Raw genomic sequence first — 20,127 nt, forward strand, 5'->3', positions numbered from 1 at the left:
AAGAACTGCTGAAATTGTACTCACTTTTTTGGGAAGCAAAGAATATAGAAAAGTTGAGTGGGTTGCTTACCCAGATTTCCATCTATTAAATAGAGAGCAGCAGTTGAGATTGTACAGCACATGTTCCTGCTAAAGCTGTCATGAGTCTAACTGGTCTGATATAGGAACTTAGAATGATGATGGATCTCTTGACTGAAATGTATAAGATCCTGGTGAGTCTTGATTGTCATGAAGTGGATGCTTCCTCCTGTAGAATCTAAAATTATATGTCCATTTTAAAAACAATGGTCACCCACTTAAGATGGATGTAATGAAATATTCATGATTCTTTGAAACATTTTAAAACAGAATATTGAATGGTTCTAAGGCAGGGGTAGATGTATACCTGATAAGTAAATGAAAGATTACTGGGGGTTTACAGTCAGATCAGATATAATCTTAATGAATGGCAGTACAGCATCTAACCTGTATCTAAATTGAGTGTTTGTGTGTTCTTAATATACCCAGACACGCTTAGAAATGGGAAGTAAAAATCTCTATATAAATGCAACACGTACAAAATGCTGGAGGAACTCAACAGGTCAGGCAGCATCTATGGAAAAGAGTAGCATTTGATGTTTCATGCCAAGGCCCTTCATCAGGACTGGCCTGAAATGTCAACTATTTACTCTTTTCCATAGATGCTGCCTGGCCTGATGAGCTCCTCCAGCATTTTGTGTGAGATACTTGGATTTCCAGCATCCGTAGATTTTCTCATGTTGGGGAATCTCTATATAAATCTTTCCTTCAGCCTTAGCAATCTATCTATAATAATAGAATCTAAAGTGCGTTATTTTATTATAGGTGCTTTTCATTTTTCTGCTGCCATTTACAGATATGAATTTACTACCTTCAGTTACTTTCTGGGTCTTTCTATAAACACACAATTCAATTTCTAAGAAAATGCCACTGTACATATTATGAAAAAATATTAATTATTTCATTTAAATAATAAATTTGGTCTCAGTTATTAAGAATTTTACCATGGGTCACAGAAAGCTACCACCCCTTTGTTACAGCAAACTGTAACTCTCTCCTGTGCCTTGTTCTCTATCCATTGCCTTGTACTTTTTGCTGACTGGCTACAATAATAAAAAGAACGATATTACACAGTCTTTACTATTTCCAGTTGGTATCTACTGTAAATTTCAGGAGGATAATAATAATGCAGTATACCTATTGCACAATGAGCATTAACTTACATTTTAATTAATTTTTACATGCTGTGGCAGCTAGTAGCAAGAATTTGCAAAACCACAAACTCGGGTATGGTCATTCTTTAAATGCTTGGATGAATGCAGCTGAAGTAATTTTCATTCTGTTGAAAGTTGGAAGTCTTCACTCTTTAATAATTGTCATTTTCTTTGTATCTCCTTACTTCAGACGGCTTTTCACATTGGGCTTATAAATGATAAGGTCACTGTAGGGAGACACAACCACTTCAAAATTCAGTCCTCATTTCAATTTTACGTGTGAAACATCAGCATCAAATGGACACCCCAGCAGTGGTGGATGAAAATGTGACAAGCAAGCATGGCTTGTTTTAGAGAGGTTCTGGAGGAAGATGGGAACATGCCAGCAATGAGCTGCAAAATATTTCTGGATTCAAGTGGAACAAAATTTTATTTTGATTCAGTACCCTCTAAGGACAGCCAGCGAACAAATAAGTGTCCAGAATCTGGCAAAACAAACATTTTGTCTACTCAACCTGACACTCCAAAAGGTTTGCTATTGAACTGTTACAGCCATCTTGGGATTCCAGTTCACAAGTTTAAACAACGTCCAGCAGCTGGAAAGTTGTTTAACTATGTAAAAGCTCACTGCAGTCGCCCATTCATTATAAGACATAGCCAGCTACTGAAGCACCAGGCAAATAGACATTTTGGACCCTCAGAATTCTATTTCAGAATAGAATATCCTTGTGTGCAGGAGGTTTTCAAGAGGAATGCAAATAATGAGCCATTTTCGTAATATTCTGCTTAGAAGGTATGTGGGGCCATTGTTAAATACATCGTTTCTAACAGTAAGAGCTTTATCAATGTGGGACTGAAGTTCTCACTGCAGAATGAGAAGTCAAATTTGCAGCTTTCTTTTTCCGAGGTGAAAACTCAAGTAGCTGAAGGATAGTTAATAATTAGAAGGATAGACAGTGAAAGTTGTAAGGAGCAAATAAAAATATGGGAATTAGAGTAAATGATTGTTTGGAGGGAAAGAAAAAACAGCATTCACTTAAAGTTAGTGTGCTTAGTTGCCATTATTCCATACTTCTAAGTTGGCCATTTCTATGGTTGATGCATATTGGATTTAGTGAATATGGGGCTAAATATTTGATAAAGACGAATTACATCTGGTGAATTACATGATTACGAATTACATGATTTGACGAAAGGGAGCAGGTTGTCACTCTTCGTCTGGAATCTCCCTCTTAACCTTACCACCATGAGTGACCCTAGAGCACTGCTGTCCACTGTACCACGACAAGGCGATCCTCGCAGAAGCTGGCAGCTTGAACTCAGTCACAATAGTGCAAAATAACTGCCTGGTTTGATGCAGGCCAATTAATACAACCCCATTGTCTTACACTCAGCTGATACATTTGAGAACATCTCGTGGTCACTTTACAAACCACGTTTCTTGAGTAGACAATGCCTGTGCTTTGTAGACAGTTCTATTTGTTTGCAAACCTGTCCTTTTAACTTCAGACTCATTATTGCTTGCAATTTACATTAAGAACTGAAGACTGGTTCTTGTTTGAATTAATATCTGCTATATTCACATAATTTAATAACTCCAGAGTAATACCTAACATATGAAAAATGAGTCAGCATAGTCTCTGGGGCACAATACGCATTTACAGAAGCTACATAAAATTCTATTTAACTTTTTTAACATAGAAGTTCTAGTACAAATTAAATAGTAAAATCAGCCCAACAATTTTTCTTGTGTCTGTGAAACCTAAAACTTTTGTATGGAGCTTACATTTTTTTAATACCCTAAAGAAAAAGATGAAAGCTTTTCATGTATGGAGTACTTTAAAGCTGAACAGATTAAAAAATCTATCATCTGCCAAGATTGTTAGCTATAATTAAAATAACATTTCTTTCCTGTGGTAGAACAGAGTTGACAAGATTGAACAAATAGATATCTGAAATACTTCATACTTGCTTTAATAAAAGAAAAATGTTTAGGCACATCAGATTTTTTTAAAAAAGTAGCAAAGTGAAATATTTTAATGTAATCTTTGTTAATTCATTTAATAAATCCAGTATCAATTTTGCATATTATTGCTGTACATAATTGATTAAATGCAATGTAAACTATACTTTGGATGTTCGTCTTTGGAAGTTAACAACTGAAGAAGTGTATCACACATGAACATAGTTCATTCAAGATTATTATTACTCTCAGACTTTACATAAACATCGAAAGATTTTTCTCTTTAAAGATCAAGATTAATACTTTACTTTTCTTAACTGAATCACAAATTCCAAGCATAAATTTGTCACAAAAAGATCAGTATGTTAAAGCAACCATTTTGGAGGAAATATGGATGGCTAAATTGTTCCAATCCAAGCTTCACCCTTGTTATGAGGCAAAGTGCACCCACCCACCAGATTTCCATCATATTCCAGCCTGCAGACTTTTATATGAAAGCACAAGCCTGTTGGCCTGGAATGTACGAGTGTCTGAAGATGGTGAGATTGATGGTTTTGCATACTGACAGTTGGATATGGTTACTCAGACTATTTGCTGGGGCACGTCTTTTTGTTTCATCCTCAGACTTTTTGCCTCTGGAAATATATTATCAACATCATAAAATGAATGTAAAGGCACAGAGAATCATTAACTCTTGATTAATTATTATATATACTCCCCAAAGAAATCTTAATGTTTATGAGTAAGATCAACCACATTTTACATAGCTGTACTGTTTTATGTAACTATCTTGAGATTACCATAAGGATTCTTGGAGAATGGTCAAAGAAGTGGCAGATAGAATACACTAGCAGGGATGTGTACAGTCAGAAACTTTGCTAGAAGGTAGAAAGGCTCCCTGTTTATTTTCTAAATGGGAAGCATATTCATAAATTAGGGGTGCAAACATACTTGCGAGTCATAGTGTAGGATTCTCCAAAGGATAACTTGCAGGCTGAGGTGGTAGCAAAGAATGCAGGTGCAGTGTTGGCATTCATTTCCAGTGGACAAGGATGTAATACTGTGGCTTTAAAAGCATTGGAGTACTGTGAGCAGTTTTGGGCTTCATATCTAGGAAAGGATGTGCTGGCATTGGAGAAGGTCCAGAGGAGGTTTACAAGAATGATTCTGGGAATGAAACACATGAAGAGTGTTTGATGGCTTGGGGTCTGTGCTTGCTAGTGCTTAGAAGATTGAGGATGATCACACTGAAACTGACTAAACATTGAAAGACCTAGATAGAGTGGACATAGAGAGGATGCTTCAATAGTGGGAGAGGCTAGGATCAGAGGTCAGAGCCTCAAAGTAGAATGAGGCTCTTTCGAACAGAGGGCCTATACCTAGCCCCTGGATTTCTAATTCCTAACTAGGACATGCAAGAAATAGAGGTTTTGGCAAAATCTGTGCAGGAGATACACTATTCACATGTCAGGTTAATCACTTATCATCAGGTAAGAGAGAGGGGCCAAGACTACAATGGAAAAGTCTGTGGTAGGGTCAAAACCAAGGGAGTTCAAATGACAAAAGGTTGCTGTGGTGTTGGCTGAGAGAGGGTGGGGAAGACCTACAGGTAATTTGTCTGGAGATGATATAAAGAGAAGGAAAATAATGAGGACAGAGGAGAGGAAAGTAGTGCTGGAGCTATGAAGTACAAAACACTATTGGAATAAGTCAATTATGTATTAACAGCATATAGCAAGGTTTTGAGCAAGTTTCTGTTTAAATTAATATGACAAAGTTCAAGGTGCACAACTACCAAGCAATAACTGTCTCCAACTTGGGAGTTTCTTTATCAGTTTCTTCTGTCATTTAGCAAGATTGTCATGATCAGTTCTCCAACATTGACATCCTGGCATTCTCCAGTGAAAATACTTTGATCACAACAGCATGTCACAGACTAGCTATTCCACTTTAAAATAACTCACCTGTTTGAGTCCCCAAAGTCTTTCCACTATTTGCAAGCCATCTAAGGGCAAGGTGGAATCCTCTGCACCGGAATGGATGAGTTATGCCTCAAGGAATTTTAAGGCCTCTATCCTGTATAGAGCAGTTTGCTTGATTGGCATCCTATCCAGTACCTTAGCTGTTTGTTTGGTCAATCCCAGTGGCAGCACCTCCAAGCAGCACTGCAGCAGATGTACAAGGTTTCTTTCATGCTGCTCTGAAATCCTTGTTCTCTACTGCTCGGAAGGATAGGAAGCAAATGTACGGAAGTTGCTGCTCCATCTAGGGCTATCTGTCTGGCTTGCAATAACAGTGTACAGGGACAGAGCCTCACTGACTGTTGAGGTTATTTAGGGCTGGAGACTAAATAGAAGGAATCACAGCAGTCAACTGGGAGATGACCTGATGTTGGAAGAATGAATGCAGGGACATGCTGGAAGAAACAGTATACTCTAAAGGGTGTTTGGGTTACTGGTTGGTCATTGGAAGATTTAACACATTCTTACACAGATAAATACAGAGTTGTATGCTTCTACTAAAGAGAAGCACAGAAAAGACCATCTCAATCTGCTCCAAAATCATACTTTTTAGGGAACTATAATGAACTAATATCATCATAGTCAAGAAAGGGAGTAGAGATAGCCCAGGAAATTATAGACCAGTGAGTCTTACTTCAGTGGTTGGTAAGTTGATGGAGAAGATCCTGAGAGGCAGGATTTATGAACATTTGGAGAGGCAGAATATGATTAGGAACAGTCAGCATGACTTTGTCAAAAGCAGGTTGTGCCTTACGAGCCTGATTGTATTTTTTGAGGATGTGACTAAATACATTGAAGAAGGTAGAGCAGTAGATGTAGTATATATGCTTTAAGCAAGGCATTTGGTAAGGTACCCCATGCAGGGCTTATTGAGAAAGTAAGGAGTAAGTTGCTTTGTGGATCCAGAATTGGCCTCTCCACAGAAGGCAAAGAGTGGTTGTAAACAGGTCATATTCTGCATGGAGGTCAGTGACCAGTGGTGTGCCCCAGGAATATGTTTATAAATAACCTGGATGAGGAAGTGGAGGGATAGGTTAGTAAATTTGCTGATGACACAAAGGTTGGAGGTGCTGTGAACAGTGTGGCGGGCTGTCAGAGGTTACAGCGGGACATTGATAGGATGCAAAACTGGGCTGAGAAGTGGTAGATGGAGTTCAACCCAAATAAGTGTGAGTGATTCATTTTGGTAGGTCAAATATGATGGCAGAATATAGTATTAATGGTAAGACTCCTGGTAGAGTGGAGAATCAGAGGGATCTTGGGGTCTGAGTCCATAGGACACTCAAAGCTGCTGTGCAGATTGACTGCGTGGTTAAGGCATATGGTGCATTGGCCTTCATCAACCATGGGACTGAGTTCAAGAGCCAAGAAGTAATGTTGCAGCTATATAGGACCCTGGTCAGACCCCACTTGGAGTACTGTGCTCAGTTCTGGTCACCTCTCTACAGGAAAGATGTGGAAACCATAGAAAGGGTGCAGAGAAGATTTACAGGGATGTTGCTTGGATTGGAGAGATGCCTTATGAGAATAATTTGAGTGAACTTGACCTTTTCTCTTTGGAGTGACAGAGGATGAGAGGTGACGTAATAGATGTGTATAAGATGATGAGAGGCATTGATCGTGTGGATAGTCAGAGACTTTTCCCCCCAGGGCTAAAATGGCTAACACGAGAGGGGACAGTTTTAAGGTACATGGAAGTCAGTATAGAGGAGATGTCAGGGGCAAGTTGTTGTTGTTGTTTACGCAGAGAGTGGTGAGTGCTTGGAATGGGCTGCCGGTGACAGAGGTGGAGGAGGATACGATAGGTTCTCTTAAGAGACGACTGGATAGGTTCATGGAGCTTAGAAAAATAGAAAGCTATGGGTAACCCTAGGTAATTTCTAAAGTAAGGACATGTTTGGCACAGCATTGTTGGCTGAAAGGCCTGTATTGTGCTGTAGGTTTTCTAAGTTTCTATAGTCATGGAGAGACCTATGGTCTCGGCTGTTCCATGTAAAATGCATTAAGGATTCACCGGGGATTATATAGACAATAAATAGCAAGTTAATGTAAATAGAAGATGCACAGTATCTCTCCCTAATCTTCAAAGCCTAGTTCTGAAGATGCCGACAGGCAAAAATATGGGATGTTTTTGAAATCAATTTCTGTCATTCATTTGTGTTAATTTTGTACTGAGTTAGAACTGTTCTTTTGCTGGACAAAAACAATTCCTGATGTAGTTCAGTGGAAGTTATTGAAATATCTATACAAATATTTTCCCCATTTAGATTTATGTAGTTTATAAGACACTTGGACAGAATATACTGTATCTACTATTGAGGAAGAGTTAAGGTGTTTAATTTCTTTGAAAGTGGATACCTTGTCAAGCCTGAAAGAAATGTATAACCCAGGCAAGGGCGAATTTTGGATGGTGTGGAGGGAAAGGGTATCCTGGTGATGTGTCTGCTGGGAGAAGTAATTCACATTCTGACTGGGCTATAAAAACACAAGGGAGAATATCATAAAGGCTTTTAATCACAATTTTTCAAACCTCTCAGCCTTCGTGGATTAGAGGCCTGCTTATGTTGTAGCATTGTTTCAAAAGGGAGGAAAGGGTAATGACAGGCCAGTGTCATTGCCCGTCACTGCAATGTATCAGAATCTTTTCCAAGGAAGAGAATAAATCTTCACTCGGAGAGCCATAGATTAATCTGGGTCAGTCAGTATCCATTTGTTAAGGGAATACTGTGTTTGACAACCTTGATTGCATTTCTTGAGGAGAAAAACAAAGAGTCAATGAGGGCAGTGTGTTAATGTTTATGTAATTTTGAGCAAGGTTCTGACACGGTTCCAAATGGCAGACTGGTTAAAAAAGTAAAAGCTCCTGGGATCAGAGAGCAAAGCTCGATCCAAAACTGGCTCAGTGCTGGAAAACAAAATGGACTGGAAGGCTGTTGTCAGTAGGGTTCCACAGGACTCAGTACTCTGTTCATTGTTTTCAGTGATTTATAATAACGGTAACTTTACAGCCCAGGATTAAAATGTTTGTCAATGATACAAAAATTAACTATATATTTGACAAGTAAGAAGAAAGCTTTGGACTACAGGAAAACAAATTGTGATCAGATGTTAGAAAAATAGCAATGGAAGAACCTCAGTCAATACACTAAGTCGTGTAGAAGGACAATGAGATCTTGGGATGAAGATATAGCTTAAATTCTATATACTACTAAAACTCTCATGCTCTCTGTCTGTTTGTGACCTCCAACTAGCACAAACGGTGCATTACAGCAGCACTTTTTTTTGGCTAAATCCACTTAAAATGCTCTAACTTACAGAATGCAGGCAAAGTTCAGGGTTATATATTCGTATAAAATTGCTCACTTGCCAAAATCAACAGCCCCGCTTTCACCCGAGAGCCGATCCACCATCATGGAAATCGGGACGTGACACCACGACACATGCACACGGCCAGCCTCAGCAGCAACACCAAGCGGAGCAAAAGGGCAGGGCAGCTCTATTTTAATTCTCTCAAAGGGTGCCCCAACTAACCCTTGTTGTCTTTTGCATACTGGTTGTCTATCCTGTTGGTGCAGCCTTTCATTGATTCTATTATAGTTATTGGACTTATTGAGAATGCCTGCAAAAAAAGGAATCTCAGGATCATATATGGTGACATACGGTGCCTATAAAAAGTACTCACCCCGCCCTTGGAAATTCTCATTTTATTGTTTTACAATATTGAATCACAGTGGACTTAATTTTGCTTTTTTTTTGGACACTGATCAACAGAAAATTACTCCTTTTTGTCAAAATGAAAACAGATTTCTACAAAGTGATCCAAATTAATTACAAATATAAAACACAAAATAATCGATTGCATAAATATTCACCCCCCCCCCTTTAATATGACACACCAAATCATCACTGGTGCAGCAAATTGGTTCTAGAAGTCACATAATTAGTTAAATGGAGATCTGTTTTTGGAGACCTGTGTGTAGTCAAGGTGTTACAATTGATTGTAGTAAAAATACACCTGTATCTGGAAGTCAAACTGCTGGTGAGTCAGTATCCTGGCAAAAACTACACAACAAGGACAAAAGAATGCTCCAAGCAACTCTGTGTAAAGGTAATTGAAAAGCACAAGTCAGGAGATGCATACAAGAAAATTTCCAAGTCACTGAATATCCCTCGGCGTACAGTTTAAGTTAATCATCAAGAAATGGAAAGAATATGGCACAGTTGTAAATCTGCCTAGAGCAGGCTGTCCTCAAAAACTGAGTGACCGTACAAGAAGTGACTAGTGAAGGGAGACCACCAAGAGACCTGTGACAATTCTGGAGGAGTTATGAGTTTCAGTGGCTGAGATGGAAGAGACTGTGCATACAACAACTGTTGCCCGGGTACTTCACCAGTCACAGCTTCATGGAAGAGTGGCAAAGAGAAAGCCACAGTTGAAAAAAGCTCATATGAAATCTTGGCTCGAGTTTACCAGAAGGCACATGGGAGACACTGAAGTCAGCTGGAAGAAGGTTCCATAGTCTGACAAAATCAAAATTGAATTTTTGGGCCATCAGACTAAACGCTATGCTTGGTGTAAGCCAAACGCCAAACATAATCAAAACCATGCCATCCCTACGATGAAGCATGGTGGTGGCTGCATCATGCTGTGGGGATGCTTCACTGCAGCAGGCTCTGGAAGGCTTGTGGAGGTAGAGGGTAAAATGAATGCAGCAAAATACAGGGAAATCCTGGAGGAAAACCTGATGCAGTCTGCAAGAGAACTACGACTTGGGAGAAGATTTATTTTCCAGCAAGACAATGGCCCCAAGCTCAAAGCCATAGCTACATAGCAATGGCTTAAAAAAAACCCAAAATTAATGCCCTAGAGTGGCCAAGTCAGAGTCCAGACTACAATCCAATTGAGAATTTGTGGCTGAACTTGAAAAGGGCTGTTCACTCAAAGGGCTGTCCATGCAATCTGACAGAGCTTGAACAGATTTGTAAAGATGAATGGGGAAAAATTGCAGTGTCCAAATATGCAAAGCTGATAGAGACCTATCCCCAAAGACTCAAGCTGTAATTGCTGCCAAAGGTGCATCTACTAAATACTGACTTGAAGAGGGTAAATGCTTATGCAATTGATTATTTTATGTTTTTTGTTTGTAATTAATTTAGATCACTTTGTAGAGATCTGTTTTCACTTTGGCACGAAGGAGTCTTTTTCTGTTGATCAGTGTCAAAAACTACAAATTAAATCCACTGTGATTCAATGTTGTAAAACAATAAAACATGAAAACTTCCGGGGGGGGGGGGGGGGGGAGGTGAATACTTTTTACAGACAATGTATTTTAATAATAAATTTACTTTGAACTTTTAATTTTGGTCCAGATGGGATGCATCGATGGTAGCTGTGGAGAGTTAGTTATGGTTCTGAAGTTATACAACATGGAATCAGGCCCTTCTATCCAACTCATCCATTCTGACCAAGAAGCCTATCTAAGCTAATCCTGTTTGACCCATGCCCCTCTGAAATTCCCCCATCTATTTATCTGTTCAAATATCTTTTAACTTTGCCTCTACTTCTTCCAAGTTGCAGAGGCCAAGGTCAATGTTCCAAACATCAATAGATTTGGGTGTGTTATCTGAGGACTAGAAAATTACAAAAGCTTTTTTGTTTTTCAGGCAAAAAGTGTGCTCAGATGAATCTAAGATTCAAGATTGTTCAATGTCACTTCCAGTACACAAGTGTAAAAAAAATGAATTGTTACTCCATATCCAATGCAGCACGATAAGATCAATTAGATAAAGAGCAGAATGAATATAAATACAATCCATCTATGCATAGAAGCTATTTTGTGTATGTCTATAATGCAAAACTAGGCACAGAGATGTCTGTACAAAAGGTGACTGGTTGGGGTGTGGAGGGGTGAGAAAGTGGGTGGAGGTGTTGATTAGCCTTACTGCTTGGGGAAAGTAGTTGTTTTTGAGTCTGGATGCTATGTAGTCCCCTCCCAATGAGAATGGCACAAGCAGTCCACGAGCAGGGTGGGAGAGATTCTCCATGACACGACTGGCCCTTTTCCAGCACCTTTCAGAATACATGTCCTTGATGGTGGGTAGACCGGCGTTAGTAACACATTGGGCAGTTTGACTACCTGTTGTACTACCTGTCCTCCACGGTGCAGCTTCAAGTTCAAATTCAAGCTCAGGTTTAATCATCATTCAACCATACATGAATATAGCCAAACAAAACAGCGTTCCTCCAGGCCCAAGGTGCCTACAGCACGTAGTATATATGATTATGATGGCCAAAAAACATAGTCATACAGTTTGTTACGAATGTGCCACAACTCTGAGGGGCCAAAGGGTACAAAGTAGCCCCCTCCTTTGTGAGAATCGCAAGATCGCTATTAATGCGGGTCTGGGACCCAGGAAATGAGAGAGAGACACACAGAATCCACAAGGGGTTTGGAATGTCCTGGCCCCTCAGCGATACAAAGCCACGGAAAACGGCTATTGTCTCTTGGAGACGGAATTGTGTATTGAGTACTGTACTATTTATTTGAAGCCCTCAGGGAATGACCAAAAGTGGGCTGGTTGAGGGGTGGCATCATTCCAACCTGATTGACATCTGAGACCCCGTGAGTAAGGATAAAAGAAGGTCTGGGGAACAACCCCTTTAGACGCACCAGGAGAAACGCTAGAAATCCCGTACAGCGTTTAATAGCGACAGCCGGTGGAGGGCCCACGTGTGTCCTTCCCATTGCCTGGGATTGAGGCCTTACTACGGAAGACGGCTTAGCTAAAGAAGAGATCACCACTGACGACATTTCGAAGGATCGACATCATAAAAAGGAAAATGGGCAAGTTCTAAAAAAAATCCGTCTCTTTCTCCAACCAAAAGCTGCAGCCTGAATGAACTGAAGTGACTTTTATATTTCCATCGGACAATACATTATCCCCTAGACAACGATAGAGCTATTTCTTATTGATTATTATTATACCCGCGCTTTTAGATTTGGTATTGACGACGTATATTATCTGTATGTTTGCATTGATATTATTTTTGTGTATTTTTATCAATAAATGCTTAAAAATAGTACCATCAGACTTCAACGGACCTCTCTATCTTTGCTGGCAAGTGACCCAGTTACGGGGTACGTAACAAGTTCCAAAAAAAAATACCATAGCTCAAGTCCCTAAGTGGCATGACCTGTAGACTAATGGTACATGGGATGTTGCCCTGGTCCAGCCTGTTCTTCCACTGAGCGAACACTAGAGGGCAGCACTGATGGGAGGCACTAGCCCCCCAACTCATATCTGACTCCAGAGCCCCCACAGAGGCCTATGCTCTCTTCCACACTGCCTCAGCATTGCCTCTCCTGGACAGCTGCAACAGGCGACACCATGGCAAGAGGGCTTTGTCCACAGAACAACACAGGCAATGCAGCACTCCTGACGTTCATTTTGCCAATGAACCAGTGAATTGGACTCTCAGTATTTTATACTACAGTCACAAGAAAAGCATCCAAGGCAATCATCGCGCTCTGCTTCAGCACAATAATGGTGCGCAAAAAGTCCAGATGCCAACACAACAAGTCCATTTCCATTGTAATTGAGCAATTTGCTGATGGGGTGGACCTTCAGTACCAGTACTTGATTCTTTTTTTATATCCAGCAGTGTCTTGCAATCATGGAAAAGACATAAAGGTCAAACAATTACAGATTTGGTTAGGCCACTGCGTCCAAGCGCACTGCCACCTCACCATTCCATACCAAGCAGTGACGCAGCACCTTAGGAAGCTCTCTGTGGCACACCTGTAGAAAGATGTGAGTACAGATGTGCACGGTCCAGCTCTCTTCACCCCCCTGATAATGCAGAAACATTGATGAGCTTTCCTGATTGTATAGGCTGTGTTCTGGGACCACGAGAGCATGTGTGAGGTGTGCACTCCGAGGAGTTTGAAACTGCTTGCAGTTTCCACTGCTGTACCACCAATGTAAAGAGGGGTGTGAGTGATGTGAGTTCTCATGTAGTTAATCACCATCTCCTTTGACTTCCTGACACTGAGAAAGAGGTTATTTGCCTGGCACCAGACCTCAAGCTCTTTCATCTCCTCTCTGGAAGCCATCTCATTGTTGTTGGCGATGAGCCCTTCAATTGTCATGTCATTGACGAACTCCATGATAATTACTCCAGTGTTTGGCCATGCAGTCATGTGTGAGCATTGGGCTCAGCACACAGCCCTGCGGTGGGGGTGGGGGGGGCTCCCATGTTGAGAATAACAGGGAGGGAGGAGCATTCTCACTATCTGAGCTCTGTTGGTTAGGAAGTCCACCACCCAGTTGCACAGTGATGTGTTTTGACTGATGAGTTGGAGTATGCTCACCAAGTTCTGTGGGACAATAGTGTTAAACATCGAACTGAAATCCAGAAACAGCATTCTGACATAAGTGTCCTTGTTTTCTAGCTGTGTCAGGGCAATTTGTTGGTGAACAAATTGATGAGTGTCCAAATGTGGCAGGAACTGAGTTTTGATATGTGCCATTACCATCTGTTCAAAGAACTTCATGATGATTGGTGTCAGTGCCACCAAGCATTAGTCGTTTAGTTCAGAAGGTGTAGAGTTTTTTGGTACAGGGCTGATGGTGGCAGATGTGAAACATGTGGGGACAGCAGCCTGGACAATTGAAGTGTTGAAGATGTCTGTGAGCTGGTGTGCATACTTCCCGAGTATTCAGTTTGGGATTATGTCTGGCTCAGCTGTTTTACAGTGTTTGTCTCTCTGCAGAGTCCTTCTCACGTGTGCTGCTGTTATAGACAGTGGCTGCTCACGTGGGAGGGGGTAGCTTTTGTGCCTGGCACTCAGTCGCAGGACCAAAGTTGTTTCGATCATTAGGGAGGGAAGCGTCACCGGTACAGTTGATGCTATTTTTGTTGTGTAGTCAGTGGTGGCCTTGCTGCCCAGCCACATATGGCGGGAATCATTAGTGGACAGGTGTCCATGAATTTTCTATGTGTGGGTCGACTTTGCCCTTTTGATGTCTAAGACAAAGCTTCTCCTGGCTGCTCTGAGAGCTGTTCTGTCTCCAGAAACTACGCATGTCAGTATAACCTTACTACGCAGACTTCAACAAAAAAATAATTAGGGTCAGATTGTGCAGGCATAGTCAATGAGAGTAGTGCAGTTGATGTGATATACAGACAGGAAATTTCAAAAGGCATTTGATAAGGTGGCACATACTAGATTTGTCAACAAGACAGAAAGTAATAAAAAAAAATGTACTGCAGCAATAGAGTTAGAACTTTGACCGAATAACGTGTTTATTTTTGTTTTGAGGGATTGCTCTGTGGAGTTCCCAGTGAATTGGTACCATGGTCACCACTCTTGTTAATATACTTTAATGACCGAGTCTCTGGTGTTGAGGCCAACATTTCCAAATGACATTAATTACAGGTGTGGTTAACTGTGAGGAGGAGAACAACAGAATAGGAGATACGGACAAGCTGGTGGAATAGGAAAAATGAGAAATAAGGGGGGAAAGAAAAACGCACTTGGAAACCTGGAGTTCATAAATAAAAGTATGGAGTTTAATATTGGGAAAGTCATGATCATTAGTAAAAAAAACTCTGATTCAGCTACAATTGCACAGTGCCCAGCTCTAGGATTCTACTTTAGGAAGGTTGGAAAGGCTTTAGCATAGGTGAAGAGACTTACCAAAATAATTGTAGGAATGAGGAATTTTAGTTAAATGGATAAACTGGAGAAGTTGGTACTGTCTTCCTTCCAACAGAGCAGGTACTAAAAGGATTTATGGATGGAAACACTTTCCATTTGGCTGAGAGAACAAGAAGAAAGGGTCATGAGGTGATTAGTACAAGAATCAAGAGTGACGTGTGTACGTGTGGTGTATTATGTATTTAGGAACTGGAATGGACTGCCAGGGGTAGCAGTTCAATTCTCTCATTTAAAAGGAGTTGGACAAGTATGGGAAAGGAAAATGAACTTCCCAGATGCAGGGGCTTGGGACCATCTGCATTTCTCTAGCATGGGGGGTGGGGGCAACAGTCCAAAGGATCTCCTGTGCTATTACCATTTTGTGATTCTGCTGTTTGATGAATATCAACAATAGTAGCAGCACAGGGAGCATCACATCTAGATGTAGCACAGCTTGGCTTAGCAACAGCTCTGCCTGAGACTGTCAGAAACTGTAGAGACTTATGAATGCAGGATGGAAACTAAACTGCCATCCAAGTCTTGCTGCTTGATAATGCAACCAACATAATCAAAGAACCCCTCCCATGCTGAACATTCTCTCCTCTTCCCCCTCCATTGGGTATAAAATACAAAAGGCTGAAAGCATATATCAGACTGAAGGACAGCTTCTATTCTATTGTCATAAGACTACTGAATGACCCACCAGAATGATAAGATGGACTCCTGACCTTATAACCCATCTCCTAAGAGAATTGCACTGTATTGTCTCCCTGCACCTTCTCTGTAACTGCAATGTTCTATTTTGCACTGTTATTGTCTTCCCATTTAGTACCTCAGTGTGTGGTACAGATGGAATGCAAGACAAATATTTTCACTGTGTCTCTCCACATGTGACAATAATAAACCGTTTTATCATTGCAAATAGTTCTAGTCATTACATTACAGGATGTAATTGTGCCAGTGAGGTGCAGTGGAGATTTGAGGGTATTAATTGGACAGGAAATTGTATCAATTAAGAAGAATTAGGTAAGCTCCGTTTTCTTTGGAACACAGGAAAATTTGATTGAAAGTATAAAATTATAAAGGCCCTGGATAAAGTAAGTAGGGGGCACTTATTTCCTTAAGAGTGGCCAAAAACCAGGGGCATATACTTAATTTGTGGAGAGGTGAGATGTGGAAACACCTTTTACAAGTAGAGTGGAAAGAGTCTGAGATTTCCTGCCTGGAAGACTGGTACAGGCAGAAACTCCCATTACATTTTCAAGACCTTTGATATAACTTTGAAGAGCCACCACTTGCATGTTTATAGACCAATGCTGTAAAATGGAATTAGACTAGCATTTGTTTTTCGACCAACATAAATGTTCTGGACTGATAAGCCTCTTGTGTTGTAAATTTCCTGTTTCTTTGACATAGTAATTAATGTAACCTAGTAATTTAAACAGTATTCAATATGATGCAGAGGAAAACTCTGCTTTGCCAAACCTCCACTGCTTTACAGCTACACACACACTCGTGGAAGGTTTTGGAAGTAAACCTTGAGGAAAAAATCCAGAGCTGGAGTTCCCAGGGAGGCGCCACATTGAGGTCAACACTGAATGGCGACTCCCGCAATGCCACTGGCGCCGGACTGTATCGGTCTGTCGTTGCTTTGGATTTATTAGCTGTCATGTATAGGAGGATCCTGCTGCATGGTTAACAGCTTGCTCTCATATCGTACTGCCCTGGCTTGTGTATTGACACATAAAGAACTTGGATGCAATATCCTTGGTCGACCCTGACCAATGGAGGACCTTCCTCAAATATAATGCAGATAATAACTTACTTGCTGTACATCCTAAATTTCCACAGAGTTTTGTGGCTACAAGTCCTGTAAACACATATTAAAAACGACAAAAGTTTTTAAATAAAGTACAACTGGAATGTGCTCTTAATTTATCAATTACTTTTTCAGCTTCATTGTATCCAAGGACGTTCAGTATTCCAGTCCTTACACATGCTGGAAAATATCATTCAACAAAATAGGAGAGAGAATATTACAGCACAGTACAGGCCCTTCAGCCCACAGTGTTCTGCTGACCTCTTAATTTACTTTTAACCCACTCTAAGATTAATCTAACTCTTCCCTCCCACAGAGCCCTCCATTTTTCTAAAAAAAAAATGTGCCTAAGAATTTCTTAAAGGTCCCTAAATAAGATTGATGCAAGTTATTTTGAGTTTATGCCAAGTTGTAAAAATATTGTTTTTCTTAGCATGCTTTTGTAAATTATATGTGAAAGATAAAAGTGGATTTAGTAGTGTATTGCTTAATTTGTTTACATGTTTTAACATATTTTGTGCTTGTATTGACATAATTTTCTCCATCTCTTCAGTCCAAATTAAAGTTTATGAATAAATTTGCGCTGGATTTACTGTAAAACGATTAAGGATAATTCAGGCACAGCAAAGCCCTGTGATTTTCTGCCTCTCCCCATTTCCACCAAAAAACGATAAAACTGCTTCCGATTGACATCTCTCAGTACTGGGGAATCTGAAATTACAAAACTGTGGCCTATACCACTTAGATTTTTGGACAGCCTTAAGAGTGAATTTTTAACAGCATTACTTGAAATTGATGTATTGGCAGGAATACTGATTTTTTTAAAAATTGTTAACGGACAGCTGAAACAAATTAGCCATCATAAAGTAAACACTACAGGTAGAAGTATAATGGACTGTAACATTGTACTTCATTGCACATAATATTTAAATAACATTACAATAATGAAAATGATTACTGTACCATGAAGCTTCTTATTGGGAGCCACACTGTAACCATGTTACGATTCATTTACTAAATACAGTATAATTCTATTCTTCTTAGGATCACTGCTTTATTTACTTGGAGGAGAGTTTTGTTCAACTGGATAATGTTGATTATTTGTTTTACATGGGAAGATAATAAAGTTTTCCCTCTTTAGTGTTCTTGCATGTGTCTTTACTGAAAGCACATATCTAAATAGTGGTCAGATAGCGTCTTCATTTCTAGCTTAGGTGTATGTTTTGGAGAAGTATTGCAATTTTTGGTTTACTCTTGTTACAGATTTAGTTTACCTACTTTAACCAAAACAATTACTGTCTAGTTAACCACAAAGTACACATCTAATATTATTTTTGAGTACAGTATTAATTATTTAAAATAATAAAAGTATGACATATCACCATGTGTTGAACTCTGCATTAAAATATGAAAAAAAAATCTCGAGCTTTTAAAGCATTCAGTTTGAGAGAATGAAACGAGAATTGGCATTTAAAAGGTTAAATGACATTTGCTCTACATGTTAAAAAGTAACAAAACATTCAATTTGTAAAACTGTGTTGAAAGTGTTGTGCATTATACAATGATAATCTGCTCGATAACTGTTCTTATTCGTAGCGAGAACATTTTAAACCGACCTCGTTAAATGTTGGTATGTCCCTAGACTGTATACTCCGTCGACTGCGAATATGAAAGTTAATACAACCAACTCGCCTTAAAGTTCTCTCTCTCTTCGTAATCTTCCAATTCTCAGCGCATTGTCGTAATGTTATATTCGTATATGTAAAACAAATAGAATTATTCGCAGCCTAACACCATGCAAACCTAAGGGTCTGGAGGAACTTACCTGAGTTCGGAACTATCACCGGGCGACGGATGAACATGAAGGCAATGCTGGGTTGCCAACAGCCTTTTAGCCAAGTAGCTGCAGCCTGCAGGTAGTTGTCGGTTCAACCTTGCGCTCCGACGGAACTGGCGTTTGTCCGCCCGTCTCCTCAGTCTTCACTAGGTTCACTCCTCCTTCCTCCCTCCCTCACGTCACTGCTTCGCATCTGCCCTGTCTGTGCACGGACACGGTCCTCGCTAAATCGCGCCCCCTAGCGGCGGTGCTCGGACGTCCCACGGCAGAGCGCACACCTGGATCGCAGGTGAGGGGAAATCCCAGAACCGCGGCGTCTCGCCGTCCGTGGAAAAAATTGGGCTATGGATGAAAACGAAACCACCACAATGAAACGATTTCTCTCAGCATCACCCCTCATTTAGCTTTTACTCTTTCCTCTCACTCAGTCTCTGGTTGTGTTTTCTTTTTGCTTTATTTCTTTGTTTCATTGTCCATGCTTCATTGCTCTTTTAACCTTCTCAATTGCCCCCAACTCTTTCCGACTGACATTCCTTGTATTTCCTTTCCATGTTGCTTCACATATGCACTGTGAGTTCTCTCCTCAATATTGTTAATATTTCTGCTTCAAAACCATAAGAATCAGGAGAAGAATTAGGCTATTTGACGATCCAGTCCACTCCGCCATTTCATCATAGTTGGTCCACTTCTCCTCTCAGCCCAAATCTCCTGCCTTACCCCCGTGTCCCTTCATGCCCTGACCAATCAAGAATCTATCAACCTCTGCTTTTCTTTTTCAGTATTTTTGTTGATTTCTTACAAAAAAGAACACAGAGTACAGGAGAATGTATATCATATATCAATTACAATATATGTGAATCACACTTATAGTCTCATTACCCCATATTCATGTAAATTACATGAATGGTAATATTGAAAAGTAGTAATTTTATTATACAACATAATCTAAACCCATTACCAAGAAAAGATGTTTGGTAAAGAAAGAAAAAGGAAAAAAATCCTTATCATATAGTAAAACATATTATTAGCCAATATCTGTACTTGATAACAAATCAAAGATTTTGAAAGTAGTTCAGAAAAGGTCCCCACAATGTTAGAAAATCTTGTCTTAGCTTGGAGGGCATTATGCTTAGGTGGAAGGATGTCACTCCACCTACTCACGCTCAATGGCTAAGCCATGTTATGTCATGCTTAAGTTTAGAGAAGATTCATTGTTCAATTTCTGAATCAACCTCTGCCTTAAATATACACAAAGACTTGGCCTCCACAGCTGCCTGTGGAAATGATTCCACAGATTCACTACTCTCTGGCTAGACAGATTCCTCCATATCTCTGATTTAAAAGGAAACCCTTCTATTCTAAGGTTGTGTCCTCTAGTTTTAGACACTCCCACCATAGGAAACATCCTCTTCACATTGAAATTACTGTCACTGAAATTGAGCAATTCAGTTCGCTTTACCCATAGCATGTAACTCATGCTCCTTACATTAAAAAATTGCCAATGTTATAACCGTCTTTCCTTGTTTTAACAGTCACATTTTCTTTGTTTTCCTC

At 40.0% G+C, this 20,127-nt stretch overlaps 1 long non-coding RNA gene across 1 annotated transcript; it reads right to left on the bottom strand.

The window, feature by feature from the left end:
- Positions 1-1,226: 1,226 nt before the first annotated feature.
- LOC140725960 (uncharacterized) lies at positions 1,227-18,712 on the bottom strand. Its single transcript, XR_012098547.1, has 2 exons — positions 18,562-18,712; positions 1,227-1,459 (listed from the first exon to the last, which is right to left on the bottom strand). It is a non-coding gene; the product is annotated as an uncharacterized lncRNA (long non-coding RNA).
- Between the last annotated feature and the right edge of the window lie 1,415 nt (positions 18,713-20,127).

This window comes from Hemitrygon akajei, chromosome 4 (assembly GCF_048418815.1).
Source record: "Hemitrygon akajei chromosome 4, sHemAka1.3, whole genome shotgun sequence".
Taxonomy (NCBI): Eukaryota; Metazoa; Chordata; class Chondrichthyes; order Myliobatiformes; family Dasyatidae; genus Hemitrygon; species Hemitrygon akajei.